This window comes from Tamandua tetradactyla, chromosome 3 (genome assembly GCF_023851605.1).
Source record: "Tamandua tetradactyla isolate mTamTet1 chromosome 3, mTamTet1.pri, whole genome shotgun sequence".
NCBI lineage: Eukaryota > Metazoa > Chordata > Mammalia > Pilosa > Myrmecophagidae > Tamandua > Tamandua tetradactyla.
In genome coordinates, this window is record NC_135329.1 from 83,091,829 (window position 1) to 83,117,060 (window position 25,232).

General features: G+C 40.1%; 2 long non-coding RNA genes across 2 annotated transcripts in view; both read left to right on the forward strand.

Moving 5' to 3' along the window:
• LOC143676195 (uncharacterized) overlaps positions 1–25,232 on the forward strand; it is a 264,759-nt gene that overhangs the window by 133,817 nt on the left and 105,710 nt on the right. The window lies entirely within an intron of this gene.
• Positions 1–25,232, forward strand: part of LOC143676196 (uncharacterized) — a 94,837-nt gene that overhangs the window by 664 nt on the left and 68,941 nt on the right. The window lies entirely within an intron of this gene.

Sequence of the window (25,232 nt, forward strand, 5' to 3'; positions counted from 1 at the left end):
ACTAAGCTGGGACATGAAAGAGAAGTACAGAGAGGCCAGAAGTTATGGAAGGAAGGGAGCCGTGGCCGACATGTAGACCTAGAGGTGAAAAAGGCAGTGGCCTATGTGAGGGCCTGAAAGAAGCCCATTGTGGATGAATCCTTGCCTGGTCAGAGCAAATGGGAACATGAGCTAGAGACGGAGAGTGAACTGGAACCAGAGAGTGAATAGAGAACAGTGGTACAGAATGTAGGCTTTACCTAAAAAAAAGTAAGCATTTGAAGGGTTCAATTGAGGAGAGGCATGGCCAGTTTTGTGTCAAAACTTCTGATGAGAGTGAATTTCCAGCAAGAAAAAAAATAAATTGTCCAGAGATAACAAAATGGTGACTTAATCCTAAATTCCTCAAGAGGATGGAAATCACTATCCCTCTCTCCAACCGTGTACTCAGATGTAATACAGGGTGGTTCATGCAATGGATTCTGGGTATAGGCTGGAGAGTTAGAATCCCAGCTAGAAGGTTCTAGGCCCAGAACAGTGTATCTGGGAGCCATAGATTACTTTGGGGAAGAAGCACACATCTGGGAAGGTCAGAACCATCAGGTGACCATTGGCCTGGGATTGCTGAGTGAAAACTTTCCCTCACCTGTAAGAGAAGGCTCTAAAGCCAAGTCCGCCCTTCCTTGTTGCCTTCCCAGGAGCCAGACAGAAAAGTTTGCCTCAAGAAGGACAGTCTGGACTGCAGCTGCTCAACCCTGGCAGCCCAAAAGCATTGCCAAGGAACCTTGAAAAAATGATGATGTCCTGGATTCAAGCATAGAGGTTATATATTAACTGCTCCTGGGTAGGACTTAGGCCTTGAAATAGTTTAAAAACTTCCGGGTGATGCAGTAGAGTGATGACTGCTGGCCTTGACCCTCTGGACCGCTTTAACCAGTCAATACGGAGCTCTCTGGTGGATGAGCCTCTCCAGCTTCACCTGCAGTGTGGTTATCCATATGCAGCCCTGAACCTTGGCTTCAGCCTTTCCTGTGTTCCCTGAGAGCTCCTTAACTCCCCTAAGGCTCAATTCTCTCACCTGTAAAACTATGAAGTTCCATAGGGTTTTTGTTGAAATTATACCCGATACTTCAAATAGAGGTCTCAGGGCACCACGCAGCAACTGTACACAGCAGCTGCTCCTCATGATGGTTACATTGATGGTTATGATGGTGCCGATTTCCTAAATCAAAGACTGGGGATGATGTGGGCAAGGATGAAGAGGGTCAGAGGTGGCTGGGAGCAGTGGTTCTCCACCTGACCAAGCTCCAGGACTGCTTGGAAGGCTGGCTAAATTACACTCTCAGTTCAGGTCTAGAGTGATACTGAGAATTTGCATTTCTAACAGTAGTCATGTCAAGTGATAGTGAGGTTTGTGGTCCATGGTTTGAAAATCATGAGTTTGGAGCTCTCAAATTAAAAGGGTCACTGAAATCTTAGCCCCCTTGATGATCTAATGCTGCCCCACAGACTCTGCTCCTAGGATTTAACTTTTAAAGAGATTTCCTGTCTTTTTTTTTTCCTGTCTTTTTTGAGGCAGTATTTTCTGGTCTCTAAAATTCACCAAGCATCTCCATAACATGCATACATTTTAGGCTAAGTAGTCAGAGGACAAATGTTAAGAAGTTTGGATTTTAAAGGTTCCATAAATTCAGTAATAGAGTTTGCAAAAAACTACCGGCTTATTTAGGCATGCTTCAGGGAGAGCATGCCGGTGAGAAGTCACATTGGAAATCTCTGGGCCATTGGAGCCTTTGCTTCTACTGGGGAATGGGTTTCGGCATCAGACTTTCTGCCAATGTTCTCATTGGTGGTCTTTCCTCAGACACCAGCTTGCACTTTGAGGAATGAAGTTAGCACACAGAGGCAGGCACACTGACATTAGAAACCAGTGGGAAAAGGACTCCGTCCTTTTTCCTGCAAAAAATAAAAGGAGCGCACTTGGGTTGGAGGCATAGATCTTCTGCTTGCTGAACATTCCCAACCTTTGTAACCTCTTCCGTAAATAAGGAGAACACTTTCTACCTCCTCCCTCCTCCTCCCTCTGCTCCCTCCTTCCTTTTCCTTCTCCCCTAACCTCCTCCTCTTTCCTTCTCCCACCTCCCTCTTCCTCCTCCTACTCACTTCCCCCACCCCACCTTCCCTCTCCTCCTCTCTGACATGAACTTGTTTCCTAGCAGCACACTACTATAGGTCAGCTTCTCAGTAGGGTTTTCTAGGGTATACTTGTCTACTGCCTGGTCCTGCATCTCCCTCTCCTTAGACCCCCAGCAGGAGAAGCAGCATTCTAAGATTTGCTCTGATTCTGCTTGAGCGTCTCTGAAATCAGTTAAGCCAAGGCAGGTAGCACCATGTAGCCTCATTAGAATACTTTGCCCTGGAGCCCTATACCCCATATGGACAAATAAATTATGCATGCTGGGCGCAGGTGTTCTGCAAGCCTGAAGCAGGGTGATTTTGGAGGGAAATCATTCTGATTCCATGATGAATTATGCTTCCAAAACCCTCACAGGAGTCAGATCCACCAAGCTCTGGGAGTATTCTGGGGAGCATGGACAGGGGTAGGCAGTTCCTGAGGCCACCGCAAACAAAATTTCTGTCCCACTATGTGAGGCTGCTCTTTCCCTTTGAAGTGTGCTGCCTCCTCAGCTTAAATCCAGCTGCTCCCTCTAAACCTCACAGTCAATAAGACACCTCAACACCCGCCTTCACTCTCTAACTCAGGGCTGTGGCTCTTTCTAGTCCTCCACCACTCATGCATCATCCAAACCAGCCTCTACTCACAGGACCATGCCAGCTCTGCACAGAGAAAGCCACGCAAGGAAATGCACCTACAGAAATTGCATACAAGGTCACTCCTGGACCACATGCCAACACACCTGTACTTGGCACAACCTAGGGCTTTGGCTGGTAATGCTGCCTCTCTCTTTCTCTACCTGGAGAACTCTGTGTGGCCTTCAAATGTCCATTCCAGCCAAATTCTTCATGACAGCTTTCCCACCCTTCCTTCTCTGCCCACTCCCATGACTTTTCACACATACACACACACACACACAATGAAAAGAAAATGAAACGTGAAAAACTATAACCAAAAATCTCAGGTGGGCGCCCACCCTGCCTGATAACCCCCATGGTTAAACGTGTCACATTGCATGGTAATGGTTTATTCCCCACTAGGTCACCAGTTTCTTGCAGCATGGGATGGTGCCCTCCTTTTATCTGTGTGTTACTACCCTCTAGTGCACGGCCCCCTGTGGGGAGCTGCACAATATGCTGTTTGCCTGCTTTTGTGGAATGGGACTTGTTGACATGTAGCCCAGAGTGAAAATGCTTCTGTCCAAGGGGGTAAAGCACTGGGGACATTGGGAATAACTGGCAACTGCAAATGAGAGCAGGTTGGCTTCAGGGCCAGCCTGCATGACATTGTTCTCTACCAGATGCTTAACCTTTGACATCTGAGCTTATGTCTGCTCAGGTTCTTTGGCCACTGAAAGGACCCGATTAACATAATTTAGGGCATCAGCCTGACTGACCCACAATGTGAGTGTGAAGGGCTTTTAACAGCAACAGTGTGTTACCTGAAAGAAAGCTATACCTTCCAAAGCATTTTTACTTACCATTTAACTTTAGTTGCCCTAGAGCAGTTCTCTACAAGCTAAATACCATCCTGGGGAACTATTAATTAACAGCTTTCCTGTTTCCTGTGCTAAAAACATTGGACCAAGGAAAAGTAACCAAATCACTTTGCTCTGGAAAGCACTTACTCCTGGAAGGCAAGACCGGGAGCCACATAAAATAGTCTCTTCTTATCAAAACTGATTCCTTGGATAAATCAATACTGACTTGAAGACCCTGCCTCTCTGTGCTAGCTGATCCAAATCTATTATACAAAATCCCTTTACAGTTCCAACTGGTACCTAGTCTTACAAGATTGTCCTTAAAGAAAACCAGTCCAGATCCTAAACCAAAAAAATTTCCTCCTAGTGTTCCCTTTCCTGAGATGCTACTAAAACTGTATCAAGACACTGTCTTGGTTTTCCAGGCTGCTATGACGAACTCCACACAATGGGTTGAATTAAAGAACGGGGGTTTATTATTTCATGCATTTTAGGGGCTGGAAGGCTTCCTTCCTTCCAGAAGGGATAGCATTCTGGTGGGTGATGTCCTCTCCTTTCTTGTTTTGGTTTGCTAGAGCTGCCAGAATGCAATATTTCAGAAATAGGTTGATTTTTACAATGTGGATTTATTAACTTATAATTTAGAGTTCTCAGGCCATGAAAATGTCCAATTCAAGTCATCAACACGGTGACCTGGACTCTGAAGACAGGCTGCCAACATCTAGGACGTCTCTGTCATATGAGAAGGGACATGGTGACATCTACTGGTCCTTCTCTCTTGGGTTTTGTTGCTTTCAGCTTCTGGCTTTAACAGCTTCCTCCCTGTTTTCTCTTAGCTTCTCTAGGGTTTTATCTGAACTCCCTGAGCTTTTTCTGTGTGTCCTTTATCCTCTTACAAAGGACTCCAGTAAGGGGATTAAGATCTGCCTTAAATGGGGTGGATCACATCTCAACTAAAATCACCTAACCAAAAGGCCCCACCATATGCAGTAGACTTGCATCCAAAGGAATGGAATAAAAGGACATAAACATTTCTGGGTTACATAACAACTTCAGATTACCTCACATCTCTTCTGGAGTCCCACTGATGTTCTAATTCTCCTTATAAGAGCTCAGTAATATGGACTAAGACCTACTGTGATTGAATTTGATCACATCTTAACTAAAAGTAACATCTTCAAAAGGTCCTATTTATAATGAGTTTGTTCATATCCACGTGGATGTGGATTAAGATTAAGAGCATGTTTAAATTGGGATACATAATTCAACTTCCTGAAGTGGTTTTCTCTTCACTGGAGTGTTTAGAAAAGTGTTTAAACTTTTCTCAATCAGCAGCTAGTGATCTATGGGGAGCTGAGAGCCTAAGAGCAAGTGGGTAATGGGGTCTCACTTGTACAGATCACACATGATCTCCTCAACACTCTGGAACACCTTGGAGATAAGTATAGAGCAAGTAACCTCTAAGTAGATAAACATCACAAAATTCATGCCCTGTATTTCATGTATTCTACACACCTGTGAAAGAATATCTTAATTTCCCCTCAAATTCTAATTGTTCTTATGCTGTGGAAACCACAAAAAGCTGATACATTCCTTACCTCTGTCTTTAATTTTGTGTCCCACCCAGGCCCTGCAACCTCAGTACTGGTCAAGATTTTCGAAGAAACAGAACCAGCAGGATATATATATACATGTATACATATATGTCATTTCTCTCTAGATTTTTTGGTGAGGAATTGACTTAGCAACCATGAGCTTGCAAATTTGAACTCCATAGAGCAGGCTGCAAGCTGGAAACACTGATAAAGGTGATGCTGAATTCCTTAGTACACATTTCCCAGGAGAAGCAGACTGGTTGGAAATTCTGCATGAACTAACGTTGAAGTTGAGGTATAAATTTGTCTTCTGATGGCTGAAATCTTTGCATCTGGTTTTCATGGTCTCCAAATGATCAGATGAGGAGTTTCCCCATGCTACTGAGAGCAATCGCTTTTGTTGATTATAGATGTAACAAACTGGTTATATATGCAATTCTCATTTCTAAATTCCCTCATGGTAACAAGTAGGACAGTAGTTGACCAGTAGGACACCATCAACTAGCCAGGTGGACATGTGAACTTAACCAGCACACCTCAGACTGTGTGGACTCTCAGACACTGGGGGTGGGTCTCAGCTCTATGATTCTGCTTCCACCATTTCATTTCTCTCCTTAAAATTCCCTTTTTATCTTCTTCCCCTTTCCCCTCCTGCCCCTGGTACTTATTCATCTGCCTCTGTGAAGGGTCAAGTGAGAGTTCATCATCTAAGGTAAGTAATTTGGTCCTTTCTTAGTTTGACCAACCATGTCTCAGACACACCTCTCTGCTGAATTATGAAAAAAACAAAAACAAAACAAAACTGTTAACAACCCAAGCGAGGGGATAAAAAGAATCCAAAGTAGATTAAAATAATCAATGTTCATTCTTATCTGGCATAGATCTGAAGAGAAATTTGAGATCAGAGATTGGCTTACATGTGTACTCATGGAAGTGGGGTGGAGTGTCCTTTCTCCAAATGTGTGCTGTAGTTCCCGCTTGGCGGTCCAGGAATTTCACTCTGGAATAATGGCTATAAGCCTTGATTCCCTGCAACTTAACAGAAGAGTAACAAGCAGTGCAAGATACAGTCTCATTTGGATTTTAACTGACTGTCTGGATGGTGTTTTTTCCAAATTTTAAGCCAAACGCAATCATCTATATTAAAATTGTGTAGAGGTACATTTGTAGTGAACTTTAACCTGTCTGAGACATAACTATGGATCTCAATCAGAGCAGCTCCAAGAGATTTAATACACTTTATGGTTTCTATTTATGACAGCCTATGAGAGTTTCTAGAATAGCTATTATTAAGGAAGGGTCTCCCATAGGCTAATTCACAAAGGCTTAAACCAAGCCCACTTCTGGGAGCTACTCTTGGAGTAGTGCAACTGGTAAGGCTTTGTCCCAAGTCAGGTTAATTTCTTGGCAGGTCTTACCTAGGGCTCTTTAGAGAGCTTGATTCATTCTTCCCATTTGTCCTGTAGATGTTGCCTCTAAAGTAAATACCAGGAAATATCTAAAATCTTAGATGGTTCTTGTATAATTTTTGAAATGAAGGTGCAACGATTAACACTCAATTGAAACTGGTAATCCAAACCCGTGAATAATTTCATTTAGCAGAGCTTTCATCCCTCTGATGCTTTCTTTTTTTTTCTGTAGGGAAAGGCTTTGACCCATCCAGAAAAGGTATCCACAAACTATAATCTATAATCTCCCAGAGTCTAAGCATACAGAAAAGTCAATCTGCCAGTCTTCCCTGGCTCTAAGTTCTCCCCATTGGATTCCTTTGACTAGAGGTGAAAGATTAGTTTTAGGGTTAGTCACAGCACATATTACACATTTCTGGTTCATCTTTTGGATAATTCTTCTCATATTTGGCCCTACAATAAATTTATATAGCCACTGATATAGTCTCTCTCCCACAGTGGGAAATTTGTTGTAAGTGAGGAATATAAGGTTCAAATAGCTTCTCTGGCATAAGCAATTTGCCTGCTCCACTTTCAAACCATCCCAAGAGATTTTGTTCAGTGAATTTCCATTCTTTTGACCTGATAACATCTTTATTAGAATATATAGGAACTTCAAATGGGCTCAAGTTAATTGTGAATTTTTGCCTTAAGAATTTAAAAAGTTGACGTTTGCAGGAGTCAGAGCCTTTCCTGCCTGCTTTGCTGTTTGATCAGCTAAATTATCTCCTTTTGCTATGCATTTCCAGTGCCCATGACAGTGTACTTTTTCTACTTTCTTAGATAACATGAGAGCTTATAATAAGGCTAGTTGTAGTGTCAGCCTGAAGTTAATAGTCCGCTTTCTTTCTGTATAACTCCACAGGCATGGAGGATAGATAAAGCATATCTGGAGTCTGCATAAATGTTGATTCTTTTTTCTAAGTAAAGCTTTAGTAAATGTGATAAGTTCAGCATATTGAGTGGATGTATCTGGTAGAAAAGTTCCTGCCTTTAGACCGTGCATCCAGTCCTCTGGTGTCCTTGGTCCATGAAGCTGCTTCCACTGGTGAACATCTCAAGATGATCTAATTGAATATCTAAAAGGTCTGAGTGGCTAGAAAAGACTTCCTCTGTATGTTCCAGACAATCAAGTTTAGGTTCCTCCAAGTCAGTCCAAATATTCTTGGGGAAGAAGGTGGCAGGGCTAAAGTATGAGGTGACCTTTAGTCACTTCATTTAAGTTGTTACAGGTCAGATGATAGTAGCCTAAACATCTGGCAATAAGCCAATGTCTTCCTTTCTTCTCTGGCAAAACAGCATATGATGGGATGTATATATAGTGATTGACTGGTCCAGGGTACGTTTTCCATCTTCCTTTAAAATATTGCATGTGGGGGAAGATGGGTGAAAAGAGTAGTGCAAGAGTAGCTCTGCTCCATGGAAAAGTTAGAAAAGGGACAGGAGGACGACTGAGGTGGCCATTTTGAAGTGCAGCTGACCTGGGAGAGCCTTCTATACCACATGGGGCAGCCCCAGTTGCAGAGGCTGAGGAACTGAGAGGCAGAAAACTGCAGATTGGCGTGGAAGTGTGGAGTCGCGGAGGCCACAGGAGTGCATGGATGGGAACCCGGCACTAGGAAGCTGTTGCCAGTGCATAAAGGCTATGGGTACTAACCTCCATGCCTAGGCTATCCCTGGCCCCCATCCACAGTATCGCACAGCCTCACTCCTCCCTGCCTGAGCTATGTGCATCCATTTACGGCACTTCCAGGCCCACACATGGGCCCCCAATCACGTTGTTGAGCTCTGGGAACCAGACTTTACAGCAGTCCTAGAACCATGAATGCACATAGCCCTCAGCCACACTTCCCAGCTCTGAGAAAGTGCTGATCTGCGCAGCCAGGTCACATCTGCCCCCAGTCGATGAAAGCATAATGCTGACCTGCTACCACAGCTCTATGCATGTGCACAAAGGGCCCCGTATCTTAGACCAGTGCACACCAGGGTTACACCCCCGAGACAGGTGCACCCTCACAGCTACATCCTCCCTGGCTGCTGGGTATCCATGTTCACAAGCATCAGTGTAACATCCCCTTCCTGTACCTGTATCTTCCCTGAAACAAATCATGGCACCTCATGCCCTGCTCCTTGCTGTTATAATCATCCTGCAAACACAAGGCCTTAGACCATTGAAAGAAATCAACTCCCAAAGTAAATCAATCAAGATATTTACATGCCATGAGGACAGCAGAAGATCATTAAATATATCACAATGTAGATAGATATAGCCCTGCCTAATGACCAAATCAAAACACCAGAGGAGACACAGAAATTGAAACAAGTAATCAAAGATATTCATACAACTCTACTTAATAAAATAAATGGGATAGTAAATGACATAAAGGAGATCAAGAAGACATAAAAGAGCATAAAGAAGAACTTGAAAGTGTAAATAGAAAAATAGCAGGCATCACAGAGATAAAAGAATCTGTGACCTAATAAGAAGCATACTAGAAGCATACAACACCAGATCTGAAGAGACAAAAGAAAGAATAAGTGATATAGAGGACAGGATAATTGACTTTGAAGATTCAAAACAGCAAATGGCAAAAACGATGGAAAAAAAATTGAATGGGAACTCAGGGAAATGATAGACAAAACAAAGAATGCATATATAAGGCTTATTGGTGTCCCAGAAGGAGTAGAGAGGACAAAGGGCTAGGAAAAGTAGTTGAGGATAAAGTGGGGGAAAACTTCCTAACACTCATAAAGGACTTAAATATACAAGTTAAAGAAGCCCAAAGAAGTCCAAAGAGAATAAATACAAATAGACCTTCCCCAAGGCACATACTAATCAGCCTGTCAAATGTTGAAGAGAAGCAGAAAATCCTGAAAGTGACAAGAGAAAAACAATCTATTACATACAAGGGAAACCAAATAAGACTGAGTTCACACTACTCAACTAACACCCCGGAGGTGAGAAGGAAGTGGTATGATATATTCAAGATCCTGAAAGAGAAAGACTTCCAACCAAGAATTCTGTACCCAGTCAAATTGCCCTTCAAAATTGAGGGAGAGATTAAAGTTTTCACAAACGAAGTCCTAAAAGAATTTGTCAACAAGAGACCAGCCCTACATGAAATACTAAAAGGAGTTCAGCTGGCTGAAAAAAACAAACAAAAAACAGGAGAGAGAGGTCTGAAGGAAGGCACAGAATTGAAGAGTACCACTAATACAAAGAGAAAGGGGGAAAATATATATAGATCTGACAAATAAAATAAGAAAGATAGGATGGTGGAATCAAGAAACGCATTATCAATAGTAACTTTGAATGCTAACAGACTAAACTTACCAATTAAAAGATATAGATTGCCAGAATGAATTAAGAAATATAATCCAGCCATATGCTGCTTACAAGAGACTCATTTTAGACACAAGGATACAAACAGATTGAAAATGAAAGGATGGAAAAAGATTTTCCACGCACGTTGTAACCGAAAGAAATCAGGAGTAGCTATACTAATATTGGACAAAACAGACTTTAAATATAAAGACATCATAAGTGACAAAGAAGAACACTATGTACTAATTAAAGGATCAATTCACCAGGAAGATATAACAATCATGAATGTTTATGCTCCCAGTCAAGGAGCTCTAAAGTACATGAGAAAGACATTGGCAAAACTGAAGGGTGTGATAGATGTTTCAACAATAATAGGAGCAGAATTCAATACACCACTGTCCTCCATAGATAGAACAACCAGACAGAAGATTAACAAGGAAATAGAGAAGTTAAACAACTTGATGAATGAATTAGACCTAATGGACATTTATAGATCATTGTACTCCAAAGCACAATGTTATACATTCTTCTCTAGTGCTCGTGGAACATTCTCTATGATAGGTCATATGCTGTGGCACAAAACAGGTCTTCATAAATTTTAAAAATATTGAAATTATTCAAAGCACTTTCTCTGATCACAATGAGATGAAACTGGATCTCAATAAACACCAAAGAATGAGAACATTCACAAATATATGTAGATTAAATAACACACTCTTAAACAACCAGTGGGTCAAAGAAAAAATTACTAGAGAAATCAATAGCTATCTGGAGATGAATGAAAATGAGAATACAACTTTTCAAAACTTATGGGATACAGCAAAGGCTGTGCTAAGAGAGAAATTTATTACCCTAAAATGCCTATATTAAAAAACAAGAAAGTGTAAAAATCGAGGACTTAACAGCACTCCTGGAGGAACTTGAGGAAGAAGAGCAAACTAACCCCAAAGCAAATAGGACAAGAGAAATAACAAAAGTTAAAGCAGAAATAAAAGAATAGGAGAACAAAAGAACAATAGAAAGAATCAATAGAAACAAAAGTTGGTTCTTTGAGAAAACCAACGAAATTGATGGGCCACTAGAAAGAATGACAAAGAAAAAAAGAGAAAGGATGCAAATAAACAAAATCAGAAATGAGAAGGGGTGCATTACCAGATCCTGAAGAAATAAAAGAAATCATAAGAGGATACTATGAACAACTATACACCAACAAACTAGAAAACTTAGATGAAATAGACAAATTCCTGGAGACTCACAAACAAGTTACACTTAGGAAGAAATGGAAGATCTCAACAAACCAATCACAAGGAAAATAAATTCAATCAGTCATCAAAACTCTTCCTATAAAAGAAAGTGCAGGGCCTGATGGCTTCACAGGCAAATTTTACCAAACATTCCATAAAGAACTAATATAAATCCTGCTTAAACTTTTCCAAAAAATTGAGGAAAAAGGAACTCTATCTAATGCATTTTATGAAGCTAATATTTTAATACCAAAACCAGGTAAAGATGTTATAAGAAAGGAAGACCACAGACCAATCTCCATAATGAACATAGATGCAAAAATTCTCAATAAACTATTAGCAAATCAAGTTCAACAGCACATTAAAAGAATTATACACTATAACCAAATGGAGTTTATACAAGGAATGCAAGGATGGTTCAACACAAGGAAATCAATTAATGTAATACAGCACATTAACAAATTGAAAGGGAAAAATAACATGATCATCTCAATTGGTGCTGAAAAAGCAGTTGACAAATTCAGCATCCTTTTCTGATAAAAACACTCCAAAAATTAGGGATCAAAGGCAACTACCTCAATATGATAAAGGGAATATATGAAAAACTGATAACCAGCATCGTACTCAATGAGAGAAGCTGGAAGCTTTCCCCCTAAGGTCAGGTAAAAAACAAGGATGTCTACTGTCACCACTACTATTAAACATTGTACTAGAAGTTCTAACTAGAGAAATCAGGCAGGACAAAGAAATAAAAGGCATCCAAATTGCAAAAGAAGAAGTAAAACTCTCATTATTTGTAGATGACATGATACTATTCTTGGAAGATCCTGAGAAATCTATAGCAGAGTTACCTGAGCTAACAAACAAATTTAGCAAGGTAGTGGGATATAAAACGAATGTGCAAAAAGCAATAACATTTCTATACACAAGCAATGACCTAGCTGAGGAATCAGTTAAGGAAAAAATTCCACTCAAAATAGCAACTAAAAGAATCAAATACTTAGGAATAAACTTAACTAGGGATGCAAAGGACTTGCAAACAGAAAACTAAATAAGATTGCTAAAAGAAATCAAAGGAGATCTAAACAGTTGGAAAGACATCCCCTGTTCATGGATAGGAAGGCTAAATATAGTTAAGATGTCAATTTTCCCCAAATTGATATACAGATTCAACACAGTACCAATAAAAATTCCAACAACATACTTTGAAGATTTGGAAAATCTAACTACCAAATTCATCTGGAAGGGAAGGAGACCCCAAATAGCTAAAAGCATCCTATAAAAGAAAAATGTAGTGGGAGGATTAACATTCCCTGATTTTAAAACATATTATAAAGCCACAGTAGCCCAAACAGCACAAAAATGGAAGCACTGACCAATGGAATCAAATCAAGAGTTCAGAAATAGACCACCACATCTATGGTCAACTGATTTTTGACAGGGCCCACAATTTCTCTGAACTGGGACAGAATAGTCTTTTCAATAACCGTACGTGGAAGAACTGGATATCAGTAGCCAAGAGAATGAAAGAGAATCCCTCTCTTACACTCTACACAAAAATTAACTCAAAGTGGATCAAACACCTAAATATAAGAACTAGCACCATAAAGCTTCTAGAAGAAAATGTAGGGAAACATCTTCAAGACCTAGTAATAGGAGGTAGCTTCCTAAACTTTACACCCAAAGCACAAGCAACAACAACAAAAATAGATAAATGGGAACTCCTCAAAATCAAGTGTTTCTGCAACTCAAAAGACTTTGTCAAAAAAGTGAAGAAGCAGCCAACTCAATGGGAGAAAATATTTGTAAATCATATATCAGACAAAGGTTTGATTTCCCGTATATGCAAAGAAATCATACAACTCAATAACAAAAGCACAAACAAACCAATTATAAAATGGGCTAAGGATATAAACAGGCATTATTTTCTGGAGACCAAATACAGATGGCTCAATAGCCTATGAAGAGATGCTCATTTTCATTGGCTATAAAGGAAATGCAGATCAAGACTACAATGAGATACCACCTCACACCTGTAAGAATGGCTGCTATTAAACAAACAAGAAACTATAAATGTTGGAGAGGATAGGGAGAAACTGGGACTCTTATGAACTGTTTTTGGGAATGTGTAATGGGGCAACCACTGTAGAAGACTGTTTGGTGGTTTCTTAGGAAACTAAATATCAAGTTGCCCTATGACTCAGCAATAACAATACTTGGTATATACCCAGAAGAGCTGAAAACAACAGTACAAACAGACATTTGCACACTGAAGTTCATAGCAGCATTATTCACAATAGCCAAAAGATGGAAACAAACCAAATGCCCATCAACAGATGGGTGGATCAACAAAATGTGGTAGATACATATGATGGACTATTATACAGCTGTAAGACAAAATGAAATCCTGAAGCACATGCCAAGACAGATGAACCTTGAGGACATAATGAAATTAGTCCTGAGTGAAATTAGCCACAAAAGGATACATACTTATGATTCCACTTTTATGACCAGCATAGAGATATAATCAGAGGCTTATAATGCAGAATATATGGAACTCAGAGATACACAAAAGCTAGGGATGGGTGAACTGTTGGCTAATGAAGTTGAACTCCAATGTAAGGGAATAGAAGGAGCAAAGGTGATTTTCTAGTATATCTATAAGTAATACTACCATATTGAAGATAAGCAAGATTGAAATGGGCCATATAGACCTCTGCCTCCCACTGATTCACACTAGAAATATGAATTAGTTCTTGCAAGAATTACTTCAAAGATATGATTCTTGTATAAGGAGTGGTTAAGTCCAGGGTACAGGGGGGAAACTGCTATTGCATGCTATGAGCTATGTTCAAGAGGAAACCATCAGCAGTACCACAGCAACAGCAGAGGTAAATAATGGGGTGGGGTGGGGGAAGAGTTAAGAGGAAGTTTAGATTTCCTATTTGGCGAGGGTGTGTTTATTGGTTTTCTTGCTCTTACAAACAATGAAATTATCTAAAATTGAGAATGTTGATGAACTATGGACTTTGGGCCTTCTACATGATGCCCGATGAATGCAGGTGGCTGAAGGATGCAGTGATGGAGAAGTAGATTGGCAAACGATGGTGTCTACTTATGAACGAAGGTTGTGCTGCTACAAAAAGAAACAAAGTTGTGAGACATACAACGATGTGAATGAGCATGTGGGACATTTGGTGAGAGAAAATAAGCCAGAAACAAAAGAACAAGAATGATATGGTCACTTTTAGAAAATGCTTATAAGAAAACAGAAGTCTAGATTGTAAGCTTTTAGAGCAGACACATTAACTCTGGAGTGGTAATTATTATTTCTGGATTTTGAGAGGCTGTTTTATATAAATAACCTAATATTTAGAGATAAAAATGAAACTGAACAGGTTGTGGTTAAAGTAATTCAGAACATAGGGGTAAGGGAGACAGTGTCTATATTTTAGAACCACACGTACTCTTTGAGACCAGTGGAAGAAAGTTTTATTTTGTCTGGAACTGAAATTTTCTGTAATGCACAATCTAATTCAACCTATCTGTATAGCTAATTTGAACAACTGAAACACAGGGAACACAGAATAAGAAAGAGGTCCTTTAATCCTGTATAGATTATTATAATGCATGGAAACATCCTACAGTATATTAAAGCAGATAATCAAAAAGTATTGGCAAAGTCCCCTGAGGAAGGGGAGAAACCTTACCATCAGGGAATCCCCTGATACTGTGTCAAACATTAGGAACATCCAAATCAATAGGTCATGCCCTCGATCAGGAGGCTTAATCTTGTGAAGTTTATGTAGGTAGTGGAGAAGCTTAGTCTGTCTATAGGTATGTCTAAGAGTACTTCTGGAGGACCTGTTTTGCTGCTCAGATCTGGTCTCAGTCTCTCTAAGCCCAACTCTACAAGTGAAACATTGCCCTTCCCACTACATGAGACAAGAGATTCAGGGGTGAAAGTCTCCCTGGTGACATGGGAGATGACTCCCAGGGATGAATCCAGACCTGGCACCACGGGATTGACAATTCCATCCTGACCCAAAGGGGGAAAAGAAGTGTAATTAATAAATTGTCAGTGGCAGAGGGAGTTCAAATAGTCAAGAGGCTTCTCTGGAGATTGCTCTTACACAAGCTTCAGTTAGACATTGTTACCTATCATAACTTGCCAACCCACAACCAGGACCATTTCAGCCAATCCTAAAGAACACCTAGGATATAAGATTCCACAAGGCTTCCATGCACTAGAGTAACTTTCCAGAAACCTACACCCTTCAGATGTGTCCTTGGTCCAGATAAGTCCTGAAACCTTGCCCAGCTTCTCCAGAGCATCAGAAAGTTTCATCTCCCTACCCCATATTAGTGACAGACCTTTCCAATATGAAAAATTTATAATTGCCACAGCCCAAACACCCCTAAAGAGAGGTATGGAAAGATCAAAGGTGATGATGGAGTTATACATAGAAAATACAATTTAACAAATGAATATGAATGCTGAATCATTAAATTTATATCTCTCTTAGTCTTCAGTATTTTAGAGCAGCTAGAAGTAAAAACCCAAAATTGTGAAATTGTAACCCATGTCAGACTTTGAAATATGTCCTACAACTAATTGTGATGCTGTGCTTTGAGATTTATAGCTTTTTTGTATATATGTTATTTTTCACAAAAAAGTCAAATTGTGATGAAAGAAAAATATTTAAGCCCTCCAGCCTCCTATAATTCGGAGAAGCTAGAAGGAAAAATATGAGAGGATCATATGGTAGCCCATGACAAATTCTGGTGTCTGTCCTGAAATCATGTGTTGAAAAGTGCTTTGAAAACTATTGCTTTTTATTTCTTTGCTTTGTGTATATGTTATACTATACAATAAAAAAATTAAAAGAAAATATTGCATGTGGTTCCAACAGCTCTCTAGTAAGTTGGCCATTCTCTGGCTAAATATGTAGCCAGTCATTAAGTGCCTCTAAAGAGCTGAGCAAGCACTCCTAGGCTAATGCCTTGTCTTTTACGTACAAATAGGAAGAATCCCTTTGATGGATAAGGCAATTCTAAGGTGGGGACTGTCAGAAGTTTTTCTTTAATATTTCACTAGGCTATTTGACATTCACAAGTCCAGTCTAATGAGTCTTTCTCCTTTTCCTTTAAGGTTATGTGTAGAGGTTTACCTATCAGTCCAAATTCTGGTATCTACACTCGATAGAATCCTGCCATTCCCAGGAACCCTCTGAGTTGTTTCTTGAGTTATAGGTTTTTGAGTTTAGGGTGTCTCTACCCATTCAAGAAACAAAAGGTTCTCTCTGGTCTGTAAGAAAGTTGCATTGACCTTTTGACAATTCAGTACTAAGTATTTAAGAAACGGTAGAGAAATTTGAGCTTTCTTTCCTGAAGACATATATCCTCTTTCTGCTAAAATTGTTAGGACTGATGCAATTTTTATTAGAAGCCTCTTGTGTTCAACTAGCTACTAAAATACCATCTCCATATTGCAATAGGAATCTATCTTGAAGCTTCTGTTCTTGGAGATACTTAGCCAATATTTCTCCAAAGATAGTGGGTGCATTTTAAAATCCCCAAGGCAAAATTATCTAACAGTATTGTTGTTTTAGGTATTGATAGCTGGATAAATTTTAAAAAAATACTAAGTATAATCCTTTAGCTGGAAAATGCTTAATATAGTCTTTAGTAGATTAAAAAAAAAAACAAAAACAGCAAACTGTTTAGTATAATCGCTTCACTAAGCAGCCTGGAGTTGAATATAAAAAGTCCTTGGTATCAATAAAAAGAAGAAAACTCAATCGCTGTTCCCAGAATCCTGCCCTTGTTCTGCTTGCAGGAATGAAATACCACATGAAATAATATCAGTGCCTTTCTCCTTTGGAAGAAGATCAAACACCCAAATGATCAACAACAAGCACCTACAAGTTAACAAAACATGCAGACCAAACAGTTTTTCCTCTTCTATTTTTTTTTCTCTTCTGCTTTCTTCTGGATCATGGCCATTTCCTTGTTGTTTGGGGTTTTAAAATCCCCAACTACCCATCCCACTTCAACTTGGTCTTGGAAAATTTTTTCTCTAGTTCCTAACATGTGCACCTATAATAAACTCACCTTCTCACTAAGACAAAGAGACTAGTTTCTCTGTTTAATGAGGGATCAGGACAAGACTATTTAGAATGTGTTTTCTGATAATAACAGTTTGTCTCTAGGTTTCCCCATTCAAAAGCAAACAACTCTTATGACTCTGAACTTTAGGGCACACCATAGAAAGCATCTTTTAAGTCTAATATGTTGAACCGACAAAATTCATTAGAATAGTAAGCAAGGCATAAGGATTACCACAGAATGATTTTTTTTTCAACCATCTGATCAATGGCCTTCAAATCTTGAACAATTCTGAATTCTTTCTGGGTTCCAAGTTTGAGTACCAGCAAGATTGGGTGTTAGAGGGTGACTGATATGGCCTAAGCAGCTGATTTAAGAAGGTAGTCATTAGAGCTTTTACTCCTTCTCTGGCTTCTTTTTATCAATGGATGTTAAGTTTGGAGGAGTGAATCCAGGCACAGTCTTACCTAAATTAGTCTTTCACAATCTGCTCTTCCCAGCACTCCATCAGCCTATTCTTCAGGTGGAATGGCAATTATAAAATTTTCTTGGGCACAGCCAAACTTATCACTTCTCTTGGCTGAAATAAGACAGCTTGCAGGGCACAAGTGTGGTCAGGTGGCACGGCTAAATTGACTCTTCCTGGTGAGAAAGTTATTGCTGCATTCAATTTGAATAGCAAGTCCAGGCCTTGGATAGGGGTTGGGCATTCACATATGTAGAGGAAAATGTTAATACCTTGGATTTTCCCAATTAGACAGTCAAGTGGCTGTAGAAATGGTCTGCTTGGTTGAATTTCAGAGACTCCAACAATTGAAGTAGTTCTGGAGGTAGGCATTCCTTGTCTCTGATTGAGCAGAGTAAGTTGTCCCTGTATTTATTTAAAAAGTCTATTGAGTAGGTCACTGTGGCTCTGCAGGCAGAGTTCTCACCTGCCATACGAGAGACCAAGATTCGATTCCAGTGTGTGATAGTTAGAGTCAGGTGTCAACTTGGCTAGGTGAAGGTGCCTAGTTCTATTGCTGTGGACATGAGCCAATGGCATGTCATCCATTGATTACATCTGCAGTGGGTTAGGAGGTGTGCCTGCTGCAATGAATGATGTTTGATTTAATTGGCTGGTGCTTAAATGAGAGCTCAATGTATCACATCCCAAGCAGCTCAGCATACCTCATCTCAGCACTCGCAGCTCACTCCAGGCCTTTGGAGTTGCAGAAAGGAATCACCCTGGGGAAAGTTGTTGGAACCCAGAGGCCTAGAAAGAATGCCAGCAGAGATCACCCTGTGCCTTCCCACATAAGAAAGAAATTCAGTTGAAATCCGCCTTTCCTCTGAAGAACTATATGTCAACTAAATAAATCCTCTTTTATTGAAGGCCAATCCATCTCTGGTGTGTTGCATTTCAGCAGCTAGCAAACTAAAACATGGTGCCTGCCCATGCAAAAAAATAAATAAATAATAAGTCTATTACTGTGTGTGCTGGTTTGAAATTGTTGTATACCCCAGAAAAGTCTTGTTCTTCAACCCTGATTTAATACTGGAGTGGGATTTTTTTGGTTAAGTTGTTTCCTTGGAGATGTGACTCACCCATTGGAGAGTGGGACCTTTTGATTAGGTGATTTCCATGGAGATGTGTCTCTAACCCATTCAAGGTGGGTCACTTACTGAAGTCCATAAAGAGGGAACCATTTTGGAAAAATCTTCAGAGCTAACAGAGCCAAAACAAGACCCAGACATTTGGAGATGCAGAAGAAAAACACCCCCAGGGAAGCTGTTTTGAAATGAGAAGCCAAAGAACCAGCCGACACCAAGCTTGTGCCTTCCTGGCTGACAGAGGTGTTCAGGACTCATCAGCCTTTCTTACATCAAGGTATCTTTCTCTGGATGCCTTAGTTTGGACATTTTTATAGCCTTGCAACTGTAAACTTGCAACTTAATAAATACTCTTTTAAAAGCCATTCCATTTCTGGTATATCGCATTCTGGCAGCTTTAGCAAACCAAAACCCACCTTTAAGGATACTCAGAGTTCTTGGTAGGAGATATTAATCTGGTTGATGTTGTTGGAAGTTGCCCTTGGACCCTGTCATTTTATGTCAGCATTTTAGTCTCTGACCAACTAAGTTGGTACACAGGTTTACCAGATATCTGGGCTAACCTCTTTCTAAGGAGATCCAGGCATTCCTGCTTCCAGTGCCCCTCTTCCTTGTAATAGGTGCACTGGTGAGACCTACAGGATGGGTAGGCTTTGTGAGCTTATTCGATGGGGGACCCTGGATCTTACACTTTGTTGATCTTCCTTCTGGGGAATTAAGTTTGCTAATCAGTGACCTCAAGATGGGTTAGCTTATCCTGGATTATCTCAGTGGGCCCAATTTAATCAGAAGCCCATTCAATTCAAATATAGAAATGGGAGGCAGAAGAGGAAGTCAGAGTGATATGATATGAGAAAGACCAACTTGCTGTTGTTATCTTTGAAGGCAGAAGAAGGGGTCATGTGCCAAGGAATGGAGGTGGCCTCTAGAAGCTCATGAGTCAAGGACATAGATTCTCTCCTGGAGCTCATGAAAGAACCAGCCCTGTCACCTTGATTTTAGTTCAGTGAGACCATTTCAGACTTCTGACCTCCAGAACTGCAAGAAAATAAATGTGTGTCATTTTAAGCCACTAAGTTTGTGGCAACTTGTTACAACGGCCATAGGAAACTAATATAATAAAAGTATGCTCATTATTTATGACATTCAAATTTAGATGCATTCCTGCATTTTATGTGGCAACTCTATTCAGAGGCTTAACAAACTGCCAAATCAATAAGACCAGAAACCAAGTCAGAGATTCATTTGTAAAGAGGGCATTTGGAGATGCTATTATTAGTTAAAGTGTGGACTCATTTGTGAATAAGAATCTTAGAAGATCCCATTTAGATGAAGCTAAACTGATTCATGGTTAGCCTTCATCCATATGACTGGAATCCTTGTAGGGCAGAGGTAATTCAGATGCAGTCAATTAAAAGAAGCCAGAAGGCAGTAGACACCAGAGAATGAGGCAGTTTGTACCTGATGGAATCAAAGATGTAAACCAAAGATTGTGTCAGGTCATCACCAGAATGTTACAGACTGTGGAAAGCACGGGCAGTCAACCCTTGATTTTGGACTTCTGACATCCAAAGCCATGATACAATGAATTCCAGCTGTTTAAGCAAATCAGTGAGTAGTGTTTGTCATGGCAGCCCTGATGAACCATGACAGCCTGGGAGTGAAGTTTACAGGGCCCTCCTCCATGGATTCTAAAGACTGGGTCATTCCAGTGTCCTGGAGACATGGTTGTGCTGAATCTCTAAACAGCTGGGCCAAGCACAAATCCATTTGCCCAACCAGTTCTCACGGAGAAACCCCATGATGAAATGCAGGCAAAATGGAGTTTCTGACAGCTGACTGGTCTTCCTTCTTCTGCAATGGCAAAAGACTGTGCTGCTCTGCAGAGTTCCTCTCTCTTCTCCCATCCTTTTACTCCCTACAGTTCTTTAATAATGGGAAACGTAGGCCAGATGTGCATGCAAAATGATGTGCATCTCTCACCAGTCCTTGCTCACAATTCTTGAGTGGTAATAGTCCCTTCCTGAGATTTGTAGTGTGAGAAAATATCATGAAACCCTTATGTTTCTAATATTCCTTTTAGGAAGCTTACCATAAATAGCAATTTGGGGAGCAACATAAGCTGTATAACAGGAACTAATCCAATTTACAGGTAGTAGTTTCTATGTCTTGTGTTCATATACAAAATAATGCCCTTGAAGAGCTTAATATTGGAATCTCTTGACTTTAAGGAATGGGATATTGGCATGTAGAGCTAATTTGGTATTAACTCCAAAAACAGAATCATAACCATCATCATCTTCATTATCTGATATCTTAACATTTAGCAAGCAATTTCCTTTGCCTGACTTTTCAGCCTACCGGAAAATTGTGGCTTGTGAGGAATAAGTTCTTAGGTTATTAAAACCTTGTGGTCCTTGGAGAGAAATGGTGTCTGTAAAGAGGGTCTGGCCCCCATAGTGTGTTCCAGGCCTACAAAAGGGAAAGGAGTCTTGCCATATAGCAATTGAACATTTAATATGCTCTGAAAAGTGGCCATTTCTCTCTGTCTGGTTTGTAGTAAAAATACCCTGTTCCTTAGGTTAGAGAGGCTACTTTATAATCCCAGTCTTGGTGGCTCTTAAGATGCAGCCCAGAGTCATTCTAAAAAGAAGCTGTATATGATTGGATGTCTTATATTTCCTGCCAGGGCCAAGTCTGCAAGTGTAAGGGGAGTGGTTATTAGAAGAATGCCTGTTTTGGGAGCAAGTGGGGAACAGACCAGCAGTTACTGTGATTTGTTTTGTTTACTATATGGGGTGCTAGAAGGACAAAAGAATTGTATTTGAGGTATGAATGCACAGGGAAGAAACAGGGTAAAGAGGAGATGGTGAAGGTGGGGTATTATTGGGAGTGGAGATTGGGCATTGTAGGGGTTATAGGATAGGATGAAAAAGTACTTTTGGATGGCAATGAAAAGGAAAACACAAGGCGTATGATAAGGATGTTCAGTCACGTCCTGATCCATGATCTTGGATGTTATCTATTTGTTTCCGAGTCTTGAGCACAAGCTGCCTACATCAGACACTGACTGCTATGGAATCCTCACATCAATTTCAGCTTGAGATTCAAAATGGGAAGAACCTCTCAAGGGCCTAAGTGCCAGTCTGAAGCCACTGTGTACCCCAGATAAGCCATGTCCTTTAATCTTCATTCGGTATTGCTGGGTGGAATCTTTTTGATTATTTCCGTGGAGATGTGACCCACCCAATTGTGGGTGGTACCTTTGGATTTGATGGCTTCCATGGAGATTTGTCTCCACCCATTCAAGGTGGGGTTGCTCGCTGGAGCCCTTTAAGAGGGAACCATTTTGGAAAAATCTTTAGAGCCATCAGAATCAACAGAACTCACACAGCCAGACCTTTAAAGCAGAAGGAAAATGCCCCCTGGGAAACCTTATGAATGAGGAGAAAAAGCTAGCCGACATAGCCATGTACCTTTCCAGCTGAGAGAGAAACCACAAACATCTTCGGCATTCTCAAACCAAGGCATCTTTCCCTGGCTGCCATAATTTGAATGTTTTCATGGCCTTAGAACTATAAACTTACAACTTATTAATTCCCCTTTTTAAAAGCCATTCCAAGTCTGGTACATTGCATTCTGGCAGCTTCAGCAAACTAAAACAGCTTGGAACATGTTTTTGTTGTGACATGTGGACCCAGGGGACAATTGCTTGTAGTTTTACTACCTAGGTGGTCCATAAGTATTGACAAAGACTTTTTCATCTGGGTTCTGAAGCAGTCTTTTGTTGATGTCTCTTCTAGTATATCTGGGTTGCAGGTCATGTAGAGTCCACTGCAGAGGAACTCAGGAAAGGCAGCCTGGATCTGTGAATGTTGGAACTGAGTATATGTGATTAGGCCGTTATGATAATTAACAATTTCACAGTGTAAATGGGTGAACTCCAGTAAAGTAGGAGAAATGATAAGCCACATGGGTCTGCTCATTATGATTTCATATGGGGTTAGCTGGTGTTTTCCTGATGGACTAGATTTTATGGCCATCAAGGCTAAGGGAAGAATCCTAGGCCAAAGTAAAGAAAGAGGGATTTAGATAATTTAGCTAATTTAAGGTTTAAGGTACCATTTCTTCATTCTGCTTTTCCTGACAGTTGAGGAAGTAGGGTCACTGAAGCTTTTGGTTGATAGGTAAGACCTTGAAAAATTCCTTGATTAAAGTTCCAGTAAATTGAGAGCCTCGATCAATTGAGAGAATAGCAGGAATTACATAGTGGGAAAAACAAAAATATAATAGTTTTTTAGCTACTGTGAAGGCAGTAACCTCATGACAAGGAAAAGCCTCTAGCCATCCAGAAAAGACATATGATAACAAGGACACAACTGTATTACAAGGGGTAGCTAGATGAAGTCCACTTGAAGTTGTCCAAAAAGCACGGTTGGTCAATGTTTTGGTAAAACTGACAAAATGCAATACACCAGAAATGGATTGAGTTTTACAATGGGGATTTATTAACTTAAAATTTCCAGTTCTTAGGCTGTAAAAATGTGCAACTCAAAGCAACAATAGGATGATACCTGGTCTCTGAAGAGAGACTGCCAGCATCTGGGGCACCTCTGTCACATGGGATGACCTGTGTCACTGGTCTTTGTCTCCTGGCTTGTTGCTTCCGTCTTCTGGCTTCAGTGGCTTCCTCTCTCAGGTTCTGTGGGTGTGTCCTTGTCTCTCAGCTTCTCTGTGCTCTCTGTCTTTTTCCTTGTGTCCTTTATCGTCTTATACAGGACTCCATAAAGGAATTAAGACCTACTTGGAAGGGGGCAGGCCACATCTCAATTGAAATAACCTAATCAAAAGGTCCCACCCATACCAGTCCTGCACCTACAGGAATGGATTAAAAGAAAGTGGCCTTTTCTTGGGTACATAATGGCTTCAAATTACCACAGCTGAGGTCTTTGACCCTGACTCACCTTTACAGATTTACCAGTGTAATGTTAATTGACAGGTAGGATATGATTTATATACTCACTTTGCTTCTCATTTAAGTCTTCCCCACCGTTTTTTTGTTCATTTGTTTGTTTGTTTGTTTGGCTGATGATAAAACTCTGACCTGTAGCTGATTATTAGCAGTTTTAGAGAAATGTCAGAGTATTTCAAAGTAACTGAATGTTACTTTGAAAATGTGATTGTCTTTGTGCCATGCAGAATTTTTTTTAAGAATAACTAAAATTATAACTAATAACATATATTGTTGTATAATATCATGCCAATCAGTATCAGGGTGCTTCATGGACAATAATCTCTAGGAATTTTATATAATTTCTAAAGATTTGTATGAATAACATTCTAGCCATGCAAATTGATTATTTTAAGTATCAAATGAACCGAACTATTTTTAGCACCTCTATTTTTATAAGGGGGAAAACAAATCCTTTGTGATTTTCGAGGTGCCGTCTGGAAAATCCCAAACGTAGTTTAAAATAAAAAAGATATCCTTCAGGGTTTAATTTTTGAGAAGGCAAATATCAAAAGGTGTTGGGAAGTTTGAACACTTGGCTAAATAGTATCAAAGGGCTAAATCATACCAAAGGTCGCTGGTAAACAATAGTTGGTTATCTACTTACAAAAGTAACAGTAGAAGATTTTAAAAGTAAATATAGGAGTTACATGATTTTTAAAAAAGGAAACACAAACTTAGTTCTTCTAAAAGTGAGAATGAAGCAGGATTAGAATTAAGCTGTGGCTGAAAAAGCAAAGGGCAAATTCCAGAATAGCAATAAAGCAACACCTCGGGGCCAAATGGCCCCCATCTGAGTGAGTCATCTATGGAGAAGGGCGGTGCCAACTGATCCACACAAATGCACTACCTACCACCAGGCGAGCCCTGGAAAGAAGGAAGAGTAGTAGAAAGAGCCCTAAACAAGGAAAGGGAGTAATTAAAGCTAATCTGTAAAAGCAAATTGTTCCACATTGTCAGGACCTTTCACCACTCTCCGATCTTTTCTTGTGAGAGTGCCCACATGCTCCTTCTCTGCACGTGTACTCAATTAATTTTCTTCCTGTTTAATCTTTGGGCTGTGTGCTTGAATTCCTTCTCTTTGCATAGCCAAGAACCTATTCTCACAGGATGGCCAAGAACCTCGAAACAAAAACCAGCAACAAGAAGAGCTTAAACAATAAAGAATGATAAGGTCAACATAAATGTAAAGGAGGATATTATTCTGATATGACATAGAATCTTTGTCTTTTAAGCAGAATACTCAGATGGTTACAAAAAAACCTTTGTAACC